This window comes from Hyperolius riggenbachi, chromosome 9 (assembly GCF_040937935.1).
Source record: "Hyperolius riggenbachi isolate aHypRig1 chromosome 9, aHypRig1.pri, whole genome shotgun sequence".
Lineage (NCBI taxonomy): Eukaryota > Metazoa > Chordata > Amphibia > Anura > Hyperoliidae > Hyperolius > Hyperolius riggenbachi.
The window spans coordinates 45,815,675-45,828,754 of record NC_090654.1 but is presented as its reverse complement, the minus strand read 5'-3'; the positions used below and the strand labels follow the sequence as shown (position 1 = coordinate 45,828,754).

The window sequence follows — 13,080 nt, the reverse complement described above, 5'->3', positions numbered from 1 at the left end:
CTGTTACTACTTTTACTTTTTCTACATCTATTTGCAGATGGTTCATTGGAGCAGATGACATAACTTTAGGTTTTTTGAGATTAAGCAGCAGACCAGCTTTGGCAATTTCTCATTTGACATTCATGACTAGACTTTCAACTCTTCCTCAGTTTCAGCCACTAGAGTGGTATTACCAGCATACTTGTTAATATTCCTGCCCACTATTTTAATTCCAGCATGTGTGTTATCCAGACCAGCTTTTTGCATTACATATTTGGCAAACGAGTTAAATAAATAAGGAGACAATAACAATTGAATTAACAGAAACCTTCAAAGGGTAGCAGGTATGTAACTAAAATCACGGACCCCCTGCAAAAACATTGGTGGCCCTCCCGTTGTTTAAACCTCCCTCCCCCCTCTCTCCATGGTGACCAGGATCCGTTGAAAAGGGCTCCTGAGCTGCCTGTATGAAAAGGGCGCCTCCATAGACATCAATGTTATTTCTGCAAATATGGGCTACAAGGTGTTGAAAAGGGCGCCCGAGTTTTGATATAGGCTACAAGCGGGCGCCCATATTTTTGTTTTCGGCTACAAGGTTTTCGGGTACAGTAGGGTACCCCTTTGTAGCTACAAGGTTTTTGATTCTGCTACAAAAGTGCACCCTTTTATAGCCGAGATTTTTGATTCGATGGTGCAGGGGAGGTTAGGATTAGGCATCACAAGGTGGGGGGGACTCTTAGGGTAAGGCACCACCTGGGGGGGTCTTAGGGTTGGGCACCACCTAGAGGGTCTTAGGGTAAGGCACCACCTGGGGGGTCTTAGGGTTAGGCACCACCTGGGGGGGTCTTAGGGTTAGGCACCACCAGGGGGGTCTTGGGGTTGGGCACCACCTGGGGGGTCTTGGGGTTAGGCACCACCTGGGGGGTCTTAGGGTTAGGCACCACCTGGGGAGTTTTAGGGTTAGGCACCACCTGGGGAGTCTTAGGGTTAGACACCATCACGGGAGGGTTTTGTGTGAGAGTAGGGAGCATTTAGGTCATAATAATCACTTTTCTTAGCTATATCTAGAGCCCTTTTATAGCTCAACAAATTTTGCCTATAACAGCATCCTTTTTATAAACTAAAACTAGATTTTTCGGCTACACCAGGTGCCCTTTGTAGCCGAATTTGGCATATATGGGCTACACCATGTGTCCTTTGTAGCCGAAGTTGGCATATGGGCTACACCAGGCGCCCTTTGTAGCCGAAGTTGGCATATATGGGCTACACCAGGTGCCCTTTGTAGCCGAATTTGGCATATATGGGCTACACCAGGCGCCCTTTGTAGCCGAATTTGGTATATATGGACTACACCAGGAGCCCTTTTTTCCAGGCGCCCTTTTCAAATAGACGCTGGTGGCCCCCATCTGATTTGGCATATATAAAAACTATGAACACCATGACTCTATGCCATAACAATTGACAATTGATCTGGAATGGGGGCTCCGGTATCAGATGGTGTGTAGGAAGTTGGGGCCCCCTTCTGGTCGTGGGCCCCCTGTGGGTGCAGGTACTGCTCCCCTATAATTGCATATCTCAAAGGTAACTTTACAATAAAATGTATTCCTATTTATGCTTAAACTAAAATCTTTGCTATGTCTGACGCTAACTTTTAAAGTTCATCGGATGCTTACATTTTTGGATAGTGTGAATTAAATAACTTTGGGCTTTTTATTACTGTCTTTGTCTTCATCTGGGATAATTTCACCAACAGGGACAGAGACAGCAACAAACGGAACACTTTTTTTTATGGTCTCGAAGAAATCGATTCCTCATCAAGTTTTGATTACTGTCTCTGGGACGGAAAGAGTGAGTCATTTACTGTAGGTCCATGAAAATGAAAGAAACAGGAAGTGAAGGAAACTATGCCCAATGGAAACAGACAACCACAATCTGAAAAACATTATAATCCCCTGACAAGTCTATCCCAAACTAAGAAAAGAGGTTTGGCTGGAATCATGGTTTAAATCCTATCTACATAACTTTTCCACCTCCCTCATCTCTCAGCCGAACACTAAAGCTGGCCACTAACGGTCCAATTTCTAGCGAAAAATCGTTAGAGCGATCAGAAATTCTGATCGCATTAGTTGTAAATAATCTCCATTGGTGGACACAATCGATTATGAACGAGTGAAAAAAATGTCGCCCGAATGAATTTTCGTCGAAGGAAAATTTGGATTTTCTTGGTGGTCGTGACAGATAGGAAGCAATGATTGGTTAGTTGATGGTGTAGTGAACGATTTTTCGTCCGATCAGAATTTCTGATCGCTCGAACGATTTTTCGCTAGAAATTGGACCGTTAGTGGCCAGCTTAAACCGGATGCCCTATAGCCAAACACCTCTCATACTCACACATCATGCTGGGGCTCAGACTTCTAGAGGAGGGTCACTAGTTCATCATATTAGCCCTGTCTTCTACACCTACCTCTGAGAGGTGTATTAATCAGCCCACCCCTTCATGGCTGTTATAGGTCCTCCTATCTCACTGTCACTATGATTGGCAAAGAGTGTGTCTATGGTGAGCATGATACAGCAGTGAGGGCATCCGTTGTGGCATCAGTGAGAAGATTTCTGGGATTTGCTGTGCTGTGAGTGGTGGGGAGGGGCACAGCCTGTAACCCATCCTCCCTCCCATTTTTCTCTATGGCACGGAGGTGTGACCAAAGAACTAAGGCGGAGTTTGGACAGTGAGGTCCAAGTGCTGTGGTGAGGAGAATCGAGGCAGTCTGCTTGGAGGATTAAATTACATAACCCTTGAAGTTGAGGATCCCCATAGGTGGGCATGGTAGGCAATGTGGGTAGGAACAGGAAGGGTAAAAAAGACATTTGTAAGGTAGGTAGAGACTTTGGCTTTAAAGCAAACATAACAGTAAGTATCCTTAAATTCAAAGCTCAATTACAGTCTGCCACAGCATTCAACAAACCTTTTGCCTAATACAGTTATCCTACTTATATTTGTCCCAAAATAATGTCATCTGTGAAAAACCCATCAGTTCCACCAGCACAGAATACAGTGAATATTTAGAAAACTCTTGCTTACAGTCACACTGAATCCTATAGAAACAAACCCTCTCTTGGATGTTTGATCAGCCTTATTAATTAATAATGCTTTATTATAAGTGATCATTGAAGACAATCGGGGAAGCAGTGCTGCAGTGTGTCACATCACTGATAAACTTCTAAACAAAGTGAAGCACAATCTATTCGTCAAGTGAATCTAGCAAATAATTGTTTCTTTGTAGAAATTCTTAAGGTGTAGCTAACCTATTGGAGCAGAGGGGATATTCTGATTACAGTTCCACTTTAAAGCAAGTTGCGGTGGTAGGTGGAGTTATGTTTTCATTTGCAAAAAAAAGTGCTCCCTCTAGTGGCTAAGGAAAGTATGTCATGGATGTACCTGAAGGTTTAGAGCAATTCATACAGAAGGAGAGCAGATTGCAGGAAGAAAGGAGGTGGTTGGAAAAAGTCTGTGAGCTACACATTGAGGAAACCGAGTCTTTGGACACCGTTAGCCAGAGGTGTAAACATGAGGTGGGCTCCGTTCATCACATTCATTTGCCTTCCTGTAAGACAGAAGTGAGGATGGGTTATTAGAAATCAGAAGATTAATAGTCAACAATGTAGCCTGACACACCATCTGTAAATTCTATACAATATTCCACCCTAATAACCTCCACATATAAATGGCAAAATAACACGTGAAATATTTAAAGTGGACCCAAACTAAAAATACAAGATTTCAGAAATAAAATCTATTTTCTAAATTATAATAATAAATGGCAGCCTTTTTTCAGCTGCATGATGACACATATAAAATATTTTACATTTATTGGAGAAACTCCTCCCTTCCTTTCATATTGCTGGCAAATAATCCGGCAAACTGGTGGAGTAGATGGTGTCCAGCAAAGGAGGAATTGCTAATGGCTGCCACCTGTATAACCCTAGTTATGCAAAGAGGAGGGTGAAAAGCATACACTAAAATGCTCATAGGCTTAAAACAAAAACAAAACAAAAAAAAATGTTTGGTTTGGGTCCGCTTTAAGGAGCCTTTCCGATCTCCAGCTGCATGCGTGAAATAGGGGCATAAGAAAAAATGGGCGCTGGGTGAAGCCAATGTAACTCTAAGCAATAAATACTGTTGTAAATTGGGGGGCAGATGAAAAAGAAAAAAATTATTACACTGGTAACGACAATAGTAAAAAATAATTTTTTGCGATATTTTACTACAGCTAAACCTAACCCTACTCTCACACAAAAACCTCCCCCGTCTCATGCCTAACCTTAAACCCCCCCCCCTCCCCTTTCTAACTTTAATTTGCTAATTTGCTAATCCGGGTACCCAAAATGGCTCCGACTCCTCAGATTATGAAATCAACGACTCCGACTCCAGGTGCCCAAAATTGCCCCGACTCCTCGACTCCGACTCCACAGCCCTGATACACGGGTTGTTTTTTTTTAATCAATCGAGCCGCTGATTGACGGATTGATAATTTCCGACAGGTCCGATCACTGCGCGGATCTATTCCCCACTCGATACCCGCGGTCGGTCAATGGCAAAAAACGAAAGCAAGATAAGGAGTGCCCGCGGGGACGAGCGGGAATCAATTCGGGCGGCCACGGGGACGAGCTGGGACGTGCCGGCATCGAGCCGCTGGCTCGATACACTGTACAAAAACTTACCATGTATTCCCTGCATAAGACACCCCTTCCTGACGCCTAACCCTAAAACACCCTTTGCTGGTACATAATCCTAAAACCCCCCTTGCTGATGCCTAACCCTAAACCCCCCTTCCTGAGCCCTAACCCTAAAATCCCCCTTCATGACGCCTAACTCTAAACCTCCCTTCCTGATGCACAACCCTAAAACCCCCCTTCCTGGTGCCTAATTCTAACCCCCCCCCCTTCCTGACACCTAACCCTAAACCCCCCTTCCTGATGCCTAACCCTAAAGCCTCCCTTCCTGACGCCTAACCCTTAAACCCACCTTCATGACACCTAACCCTAAAACCCCCATTATTGAAGCCTAATCCTAAAACCCCCTTCCTGACACCTAAGTCTAAACCCCACCTTCCTATTGTCTAACCCTAACCCCCCCCCCCCCCCCGTCCTGACACCTAACCCTAAACCCCACCTTCCTAATGCCTAAGCCTAACCCTAAAACCCCCAATCCTTATGCCTAACCCTCAAACCCCCTTCCTGACGCCTAACCCTAAAACCCCCCCTCCTGACGCCTAACCCTAAACCCCACCTTCCTAATTCCTAACCCTAAACCCCCCCTTCCTGACGCCTAACCCTAAAACCCCCCTTCCTGACACCTAACCCTAAACCCCCCCTTCCTGGCGCCTAATCCTAAAACCCCCCTTCCTTATGCCTAACTGAAAACTGCCTACATCAAAAAAGAAAAGTTTCAATAACTATAACTTTCTAAAATCCAAAACAAAAAAAGTAAAAAAACCTTAACATTCCAATCTTCTCAAAACAAAAATAATCATGTTCTAATTTAAAAACAATATTTATTGAGCGCCCAAATTTCTGCTTTCGGCACCCAATGGCCGATATTTCCATTAGCGCCTACTGAGAGCCCAAGTCATCCTTTATCCGCTGGAGCCCAAAATTCCTGCTTCCCTCCAGCGTGTCTCATTACACAGCAGGAGAATGGAAACACACGGATCAGCTTTACGCATAAGAACATGCTTCTAATGCATGCAGAATCTTACAGCTCTTGTCAGTCCCTTCATTCATTCATAGTATATGGAATCTGACTGTTACCATACTTAATCGTTCGTTATCTGATAGAGACTGTCTAGGTCTGACTCATCGGCCGGCCACACACCAGCTAACATTATCATTAAATGTTTCCAGCAAAGATACCTTTTCTGCGGCACTTTACAGAGAACATTAACCCTTACTTCTGCTGACGTCTATAGGTATTCTGTGTTTTCGCGTCCATATGCCACATATGTCTAGTTATTTAACCCATAAGCAACAGAGTTGAGATAACTGTTTGAGAGATAAGTGCTCTGCTTTTGACCTCAGTCGGCAGAACTTGTTGTACTGTCAATTCTTGGAATGCTTTGATCTCTCCCTAGTAGCAGAAAATATAGAAACTGAAAGCAGAAGTTCTCTGTTATTGTCTCACACTGCCCCCTAGTGACAAGTGGCCATAAATACACATCGCAGCAGGTCTAATTAGAAGCAAGGAAATGTAACAACTAGGAAATAAAAAAAAATGTGGTAAAATAAATTGGTCTGGAGCACTTGCAAGTCTCTAAGGCAGGGAACACACTTGACTGTTTTCGTGTGCTTTTTCTGCACAGTAAAACTGAGAACTCACGTAACGTTAATCAGTGGGCTAGTTCACACTTAATATGTTGTTCGCGTGCATAGAAACACACTTGGTGTGCAGAAAAAGTAAGCAGAAAAACACGGGCAGAAAACTGAACGACAAGTGTGTTCCCTGCCTCAATAAATTGGCTGCAAAAGGGTAATACAAAACTACTTCTGCCTGCAGCGGATGTCTATAGGCATTTTTCTTTCCCCATATTCCTGTGCCACGGACATCTAAAAGGCATTTAGTACAGACACAGAACATTTATATCGTGCTTTCCTCCTGGTGGACTCAAAGCACCAGAGCAGCAGCCACTAGGATGCGCTCTATAGGCAGTAGCAGTGTTAGGGAGCCTTGCCCAAGGTCTCCTACTGAATAGGTGCTGCCTTACTGAACAGGCAAAGCTGAGATTCAAACCAAGGTCTCCTGTGTCAGAGGCTGAGCCCTTAACCAGCACACTATCCAGCCACTCCTGTAGTACAAAGCTTTGTTTCAGTGCCAACTCTCTACTTTGCTTGAAATGCTTTTACTGCAAGATTTGATTAGTCCATTCTGCAATAGATTTTCATAATAGTTAGTATAATTCTGTATCGTGATAATCATAATTTTTGATGATCTCAAATTGATTTGCCCCTCAATAAAAATCCTGCAACCACAGGGGGGGAAGGAAGGGGGGCAGAGCTGTAAAGGGGCCCCAACTACTACGTCACTCCCTCAGATAAAGGTGCCCGTCCTCCATCAGGTGTTTTTGTGGCTGCACTTGTTATGGGTGTAAAGAGTACAATCTCCACACTGGTTTTATGACCATTGCAAGATGGGTCTCCAGGCTGTGGGAGTCGCAAGGGGAGGCAAGGGAAAGGGTGTGAACATTTGAGGGGGGCATAAAAGTTTTGCTGGGGGGCCCAATGATTTGTAGTTACACCCCAGAAACGGACCCAAAAACAAGGCAACCAATTGTTGCCGTAACTGGGCTCCTTCCCCAGTCCACACCTGCTACTAAAAGGACCCTAGCAGAAAATAAGGGGAAACGTACCTTCCCACCAGGTCCCATCCCTTGAGTCCTGTACAAGTATATATAGATATGTGGATGGATAGGCATAAGTAGGCATGGGGCAGCACGGTGGCATAGTGGTTCCCAGCCAGGGCAATATCTGCAAGGAGTTTGTATGTTCTCTCCGTGTCTGTGTGGGTTTCCTCCACATCCCAAAAACCTACAGATAAGTTAATTGGCTTCCCCCTAAATTGGCCCTAGACTACGATACACACACTACACAATACATACATAGATATATGACTATGGTAGGCGTTAGATTGTGAGTCCCTTTGAGGGACAGCTAAAGAGTCACTGAAGCAAAAAAAAAAAAAAAATGATATAATGATTTGTATGTGTACTACATCTAAGAAATAAAACATTAGGAGCAGAAACAGGAGTCTAATATTTTTTCCAGCACAGGAAGAGTTAAGAAACTCCAGTTGTTATCTTTGCAAAAGTGCCACTGAGCTCCGCGACTTTCAAAGTTGCAGAGAGTTCTTTCTTCTGAAGCGTATTATCTCAAATGTCAGTTACTGTATTTTCTTTTTCTCTGCAGAGGACAGTTCAAAAATTCACTGGCCTGTTCTGTAAAATCATTTAGAATGCTGACTGAGTAGTGTGTAAACTGCAAATATTAGAGAATGATGCAATGTTATAAAAAACCCAAAATAACTGAAAATAAAAATATGAGAATATTTTCTTTGCTACTAATGTTCTAGTAATTATCCGTACTACACAACCAAATCATTATATCATAATTTTTTTTTCCGCTTCAGTGTGTCTTTAACCTATTTTAGTTCCTGGACGTAGAAACTACGTCCAGGAACCATGCATGCTCCCGCGGCCAATCGCACGCGTGCACGCGCACTCCCGGCCGCGGTTCGTTAGCCAGGCAATCAGTGAATCGGGCTATGGTGCCCGATCACTGATTCCTCTCCCCCGCTGAAAAAGCGACAGCTTCTCTCGGAAGCTGCGCTTTTTCTGGCTGTAGCGTCCCCATGCATCTCTCTAAGCGTATGTTACGCTTAGAGTGACGTCATGTAAACAAACTCATGGCCGCCATCTTGTGGCCAAAAAGTAAAACTACAACTAAAATTAAAAAAAATAAAACTCAAACACACATTTACATTATAAATCTATTGTTACATCCCACCCTCCCAAAACTACCCAAATAAAATGTTTAATATAAAAAAACAAAAAACATTACAATAAAAAAAACATGTAAATATTTACCTAAGGGTCTAAACTTTTAAACTTCTATGTAAAGATGAAATATTTCTATATTTTTTTTATTTTAAACTTGTAAATAGTGATAGATGCAAAACAGAAAAAATGCACCTTTATTTCCAAATAAAATATTGTCGCCATACATTGTGATAGGGACATAATTTTAATGGTGTAATAACCGGGACATATGGGCAAATACAATACATGAGTTTTAATTATGGAGGCATGTATTATTTTAAAACTATAATGGATGAAAACTGAGAAATAATGAATTTTTTCTGTTTTTTTCTTATTCTTCCTGTTAAAATGCATTTACAGTAAAGTGGCTCTTAGCAAAATGTACCCCCCAAAGAAAGCCTAATTGATGGCGGAAAAAACAAGATATAGATCAGTTCATTGTGATAAGTAGTGATAAAGTTATAGGCTAATGAATGGGAGGTGTACATTTCTCAAGTGAAAACGACGGAACGCGAATGGGTTAAGTGACAATATTCTCTGTATAGTGCTGCAGAAGATGTTGGTGCTATATAAATATTAAGTAATAACAATAAAAAATAATATGTACTGCATTTGGATGGATAGGTATATGTACTACACTCACCTAAAGGATTATTAGGAACACCATACTAATATAGTGTTTGACCCTCTGCCCTTTCGCCTTCAGAACTGCCTTAATTCTACGTGGCATTGATTCAACAAGGTGCTGAAAGCATTCTTTAGAAATGTTGGCCCGTATTGATAGGATAGCATCTTGCAGTTGATGGAGATTTGTGGGATGCACATCCAGAGCATGAAGCTCCCGTTCCATCACATCCCAAAGATGCTCTATTGGGTTGAGATCTGGTGACTGTAGGGGACACTTTAGTACAGTGAACTCATTGTCATGTTCAAGAAACCAAAATGATTCCAAGTTTATGACATGGTGCATTATCCTGCTGGAAGTAGCCATCAGAGGATGGGTACATGGTGGTCATGAAGGGATGGACATGGTCAGAAACAATGCTCAGGTAGCCCGTGGCATCAATGCCCAATTGGCACTAAGGGGCCTAAAGTGTGCCAAGAAAACATCCCCCGCACCATTACACCACCACCACCAGCCTGCACAGTGGTAACAAGGCATGATGGATCCATGTTCTCATTCTGTTTATGCCAAATTCTGCCTCTATTGAGACTCATCAGACCAGGCAACATTTTTTCAGGCTGCAACTGTGCAATTTTGGTGAGCTCGTGCAAATTGTAGCCTCTTTTTCCTATTTGTAGTGGAGATGAGTGGTACCCGTTGGGGTCTTCTGCTGTTATATATGTGGATGGATAGGTATGTGGATGGAGGGATAGGTATTTGTAGTATATATAGGTATATGGCTGGACGGACATATGTACTGTGTGTGTATATATATATATATATATATATATATATATATATATATATATATATAATATATGAAGTGACTGCGGTAAAATGCCTGATCACACGCGGTACATTCCTGGCGCTGTCTCTAGCGTGGGAACATCTCTTGGAACAGCAGAGATTGTTTGATGTGCGTTGAATTGTAATTAGTGAAGACTTGAGCGCAGCTCCCCAGCCACAAGCGCCGGATGAACTGCTCTCATTTACAGCAGCTTCACTCGCCCCAATCCTTCTCCCAAGTCAGGTGTCCTGGCCATCAGTCTCTACAGCTGAGGAATCAACCAATCGCAGGTCAGCTGTCATTTCCCAGGGAATATCAGTAAATAAAAGCTGGCACACGATTGGCTGCTGCCAGGAACACCTCCAGGCTTTGTTTTGTAAACTTTTATAGATTATAACTGCTAGCAGATTGCTCAGAGACACATGGGCAGATTAGTCAGCAGGATTACACTCTACTGAAGATATTAATCTCAAGACTTGCACAGACATGAAACTTCTGTTGCCTGAATTGGTCGCCAGCGATTGTCTGAACGGGAGTCTCTACAGACGGCCCACATCCTCTGAGTCTAGGGATTCTGGAATCAGCTGTGTTCGGTATTTTTGGCTGAATGTTATTGTATTCCCCTCCCTCCACTCCCTCTCCTTACCCTGAGTGATGGAGCTCAGTAGAGAGCCTGGTGTGTATGTCTTTATGGGGATTACTGCAGAGAGTAACTGGATTGTGTTCAACCATTATCCAAATTATGACCTAAATTTGCAAAGCAAATAAAATATGTACAGACAGAGCAGGATCATCCACCAGACATCCTAGGCAGGTTCTTGGGACCTAGTTGGTGTCAAAGGGCCCACCTGTCACCTTCTTCATCCTCTCTTCACTTCAGTTTACCAAAAGGACAGCCGCGTAATGCTGAATACCCGGGCCCTGACTTGATGACGTCATCAAGCTGGGACCCGAATATGCGGCATGACGGGGGCTGACTACAGAGCGGGGAACTGAGGCTCGGGCTGCAGGATGGTCGCAGGAACGAGGTAAGGTTTTTAAAAGCATGGAGGGGGCTGCCTGATTGGGGGGGGGGGAGGGACATCTGGCTATGGAATCTGGGAGGGGGGAGGGAATGGAAGGATATGTAAAGGGGTATTAATCTTACTGGGGAACATCTGGGTAACCGAGGGGAGGGGGGGAGATTTAATAATATGGCACATCTGGGAATCTGGGGGGGGGGATAATTTAATACTGGGGGCACATTTGGCTATAATGGGGGGATGGCACTAATCCTGGGGACACATCTGGCTATAAAAAGGGGTGCTATTCCTAGGGGTGCATCTGTCTATCTATACTGTGGGGTGGCAAACACAGGGGACACATCTGGCTATACTGGGGGCGGCCCTGATATTGGGGACACATCTGGCTATACTGGTGGGAGGGGGGCTGATACTGGGGACACATCTGGCTACACTGGGGGGACATAAAACTGGTGACATAGTTTTTTTTATCACAGTAGCACTTTTAGTTTTAATCAGGAATTGGTCAAAACTGAGAAATAATGCATTTTTTCCCACTTTTTCCCTTTCAAATGCATAAAAAAAAAGAACATTTTACTTGGAACCAAATACCCCCCAATGAAAGCCTAGTTTGTCTTGAAAAAAAATGATATATAGATCGTTTAACTGGTGTGAGAAGGGATGAAGTTATTGCTGATTAACCATTTAATGACAAGCTGCTTATAAAAACGTCCTGCTAGAGGCTCTTAATAGCTCCAGGAAGTCAGAGAGTGCTGCTGCCGCTGTGCACGTGCGCATGCACACGCGCGCTCCGCTGGTGCATTCCTGTGCACGTGCAGATAGTGAAGAAAAAAAACACCACAGAAAAAATACACCTTTATTTCCAAATACTACAGTATATTGTCCCCATACTTTGTACTAGGGACATAATGTGTGGGTTTTATGCACAGTAGCAGTGTTTATATTAAAACTATAGGGGATGAAATTGGAGAAATGGTGTATTTTTTCATTTTTTCCTTGTTTTTCCCTTTAAAATGCATAGAAAATAAAGTAATTACTGAAAACAAATATCAACCCCCAAAAAGCCTAATTGATCATTTCATTGTGATTAGTAGTGATTAAGCTATTAGCAAATGAAAGGGATGAGCACTGAAAAGTGAAAATGGCTCTTGTCCGTTAGGGTAAAAACACCTTTGGGGTGAAGTGGTTAAAGAGACACTGAAGCGAATTTTTTTTTATGATATTATGATTTGTATGTGTAGCACAGCTAAGAAATAAAACATTAAGATCAGATACATCAGTGTAATTGTTTCCAGTACAGGAAGAGTTAAGAAACTCCAGTTGTTATCTCTATGCAAAAAAGCCATTAATCTCTATGACTTTCAAAGTCATGGAGAGGGCTGTCTTCTGACTTTTATTATCTCAACTGTAAGTGAACAGTTTTCTTTTTATCTGCCAGAGGAGAGGTCATTAGTTCACAGACTGCTCTGAAAGAATCATTTTGAATGCAGAGTGTTGTGTAATCTGCACATATTAGATAATGATGCAATGTTAGAAAACACACTATATACCTGAAAATAAAAATATGAGAATATTTTCTTTGCTGCTAAACTTCTAGTAATTATTCATGGCACACAACCAATTCAATATATCATATATTTTTCTTCGCTTCAGTGTCTCTTTAAATAGGGACCCAGCTAAAGTGTCAAAACTTCTGGTCCATAATAGGGAAACAAGGTCTGGATGCGAAGTGGTTAAAGACCCATCTCTTCACCATAGCTTCCCCACCATCTCCATAGCTCCAACCCTCCCTTGGACATACACCACCCCTTAGACTGTTAGCCTGTTTGGCAGGCCCCTCTTCCCTGTGTGCTCTTCTCCGCCACCATATGGACTCAGTGACTTGTCTTCTATATTTATCCCTACATTGAAATCTGCACATCATTGATTATTGTTATATCACTATTTTGTGCACCATTGTTTAACACTATAATTCTCTGTGTACAGTAACATTGCTTAAAGTGAACCTGAACCGAGTAAAATTATTTAAAATAAACACACGAT

The 13,080-nt window shown here is 42.7% G+C and overlaps 1 protein-coding gene across 8 annotated transcripts in view; it reads right to left on the bottom strand.

The window, feature by feature from the left end:
* LOC137532287 (G-protein coupled receptor 22-like) overlaps nt 1–13,080 on the bottom strand; it is a 365,826-nt gene that overhangs the window by 82,263 nt on the left and 270,483 nt on the right. For all 8 annotated transcript variants that reach the window (XR_011023899.1, XM_068252650.1, XM_068252649.1 and 5 more), the window contains one exon: nt 3,416–3,581. The gene's annotated coding sequence lies outside the window, so the exon portion shown is untranslated. The remainder of the gene's footprint in view (nt 1–3,415; nt 3,582–13,080) is intronic.